Source organism: Trichosurus vulpecula, chromosome 1 (genome assembly GCF_011100635.1).
Source record: "Trichosurus vulpecula isolate mTriVul1 chromosome 1, mTriVul1.pri, whole genome shotgun sequence".
Lineage (NCBI taxonomy): Eukaryota > Metazoa > Chordata > Mammalia > Diprotodontia > Phalangeridae > Trichosurus > Trichosurus vulpecula.
This window is the reverse complement of record NC_050573.1, coordinates 314,012,110-314,014,678: the sequence shown is the minus strand read 5'-3', so window position 1 is coordinate 314,014,678 and position 2,569 is coordinate 314,012,110. Positions and strand designations below refer to the sequence as shown.

Below are 2,569 nucleotides of genomic sequence, written 5' to 3'. Positions count from 1 at the left end.
TAAATAAAAACCTTATTACGTACGTCCTCCAAAAGACAGCCGAGTGGAGAAATTTTAAGATTTGGTGCCTTAAGAGATGGTCATTACGAGCATAAGCACCAGAAGGTGGTTCAACTGGTAACCGCCTTTTTCATGAAATCAGGCTAGAGCTCCAACTGGAACTTGCGTTTACATGCAAGATTGATGTGGTAGGGAATACTCCCTAACAAAAAGCTACATAATTAGAAGTGGGTCAGATTACAGGGAGGATGGAGGGGGAAAGCTTTACTTTCATAATAGAGCTCAAGATATTACAAAATCATGCTGACAGGGCAGTGGCATTGTTGAACAGAGGCTGTAAATGGAACTACAAGTACTTGACGTGCACATTACAAGGACATTTTTCAGCATTTGATGGGAGAGTCAATGTAGTTAAGGTTTTGGGCGTGGGTGGAGGAACACAAAGGTTCAATCTTAAAGCATCATTTACTAGACAGTGCTGTCTGCTCGTCTCTAGGTAGTTACACGGATCACCTATGCTCACTAAATCCATTATAACGGTGAGCAAAACACCAGGGGCAGAATAGCAGAGTCCAACTTACAGTCCCCACAAAAACTAAAATCAGATCACTGGGCAAGAGTGACTGCAACTGATCAAGAGCTGAAAGAGGACAGGAGAAGTTTAGGGAGAAGGGCCCTTTCCCTCAGAGCTTGAAGGCTTCTCTGTAACCTACGCCAACAAGTCTTGGGAAAAAAGCCTAACACTTTCAATATTTAAGCTTTCTGGGCATTTCCCATGGGAAGCTGTCCCTACAAAAGTGGCCATAGGCTGCAGTCCTCTGATAAATGGGCTTCTTCAGATCCAGATCCCTGACAATGACCCCAGGGCAGAGGTCAAAGTTCTTCTTCACAATATCCAGGAGCTCTCTTTCACTCTTCTGAGAAGTGCCATGATGGAAAATGGAGATGGACAATGGATGGGAAACACCAATAGCATAAGAAACCTGAACAAGCACCCTGTGACACAGACCACCTTTCACCAGGGACTTTGCCACCCAACGGGCAGCATAAGCAGCTGAACGGTCCACCTTAGTATAAAAAAGAAAGCACCACCTCCAAGGGCACCCCAACCACCATAGGTTTCCACGATGATCTTCCATCCAGTCAGACCAGCATCACCCTGAGGACCACCAATGGCAAATCTGCCGCTGGGTTGCAGATGGTAAATTGTATCTTCATCCAGGTATTTTGCAGGTACAACAGCTTTGATCACCTTTTCCTTTAGAGCATTCCTCATCTCATCAACACATACATCTTCATCATGTTGAACAGATATCACAATTGTACGGACCCTTATAGGGAGAACAGCACCACGATTCTGCATATACTGCACAGTTACTTGAGCTTTGGAATCTGGGCATAACCAAGGCAAAGTTCCGTTGTGCCTCAATTCAGCAAGTTTAGCATTGAGCTTGTGCGCTAACACAATAGTTAGGGGCATGCATTCTTCAGTTTCATCAGTAGCATAACCAAACATCAATCCCTGTTCTCCTGCACCAATATCTTCTTCATTTCGATCTAGATGTACCCCTGAGCAATGTCTGGTGACTGCTGCTCCAAGGCTACCAGAACATTGCAAGTCTTGTAATCAAACCCTTTGGAGGAATCATCATAGCCTACATGCTTGTTTCTCTAACCACTTTCTGGTAGTCAACAGCAGCTCTGGATGTGATTTCACCAGCAAGTAGTATCATTCCAGTCTTAGCAACTGTTTCACAAGGAGCTTTGGCATTAGGGTCTGCTGAAGGTGGGCATGGAGCACTGCATCACTAATCTGATCACAAATTTTATCGGGGTGCCCTTCGCCCACAGACTCTGAAGTGAAGAGGAAGGTGCCTTCCTCAATGAAGGTCTCGTCGAAGCCGTTGAGTTGCCTGTTCATGGTTGTGACAGGGAAAGAAGCGCCAGGCAATGGGAGACAGAGAAGGCGGAGGGTGGACGGAGGGCGGCGAGGAGGCGAGCGGGGGACCCAGCTAGCGCAAGCCTGGAGACAGGAAGCAGAAGATCCTCACCGTGGCGCAGGCGGAACGACTTTCTTTTTTTAATATTGATAACTTTGTTGTATTGCTTCGTTCTTTAATGTATACTTTCCCTCCTTGCCTATGCACAGTCATTCCTTGTAACAAATACTGATTGATTTCTTTCTGAAAGAAGTACTAATTGGATACATGTCTTTGAGACTTAAATGCAAATCTAAGTTCAAATATTGTTTTCCATGATAATATTTCTATTGAAACTAAAATACTTAATTAAACAATAATTAAAATAAAAAATAAATTTACACTAGATAATTGAAAACTGTTAGTTATCCCTTTTTACTTATAATAGCTACATTTGGTCTTTACTTTTTCATGTGAATATCTTTTCTTTACCTTTGTTCTCTTCTTAATTTTGGCTCCCTTTGAAATGTATGGCTTGTATTATATACCAATGTATTTAATTTTATTTGAAAATATGAGGGGATTCATTTAATGGGCCCCACTATTCTTTGAAAAATCCCTTTGCCTATCTCAGGCTGAATTTTATCAAT

The 2,569-nt window shown here is 42.8% G+C and overlaps 1 pseudogene; it reads right to left on the bottom strand.

Moving 5' to 3' along the window:
- Window positions 1-746: 746 nt before the first annotated feature.
- On the bottom strand, window positions 747-1,921 carry LOC118834298 (annotated as a pseudogene).
- Between the last annotated feature and the right edge of the window lie 648 nt (window positions 1,922-2,569).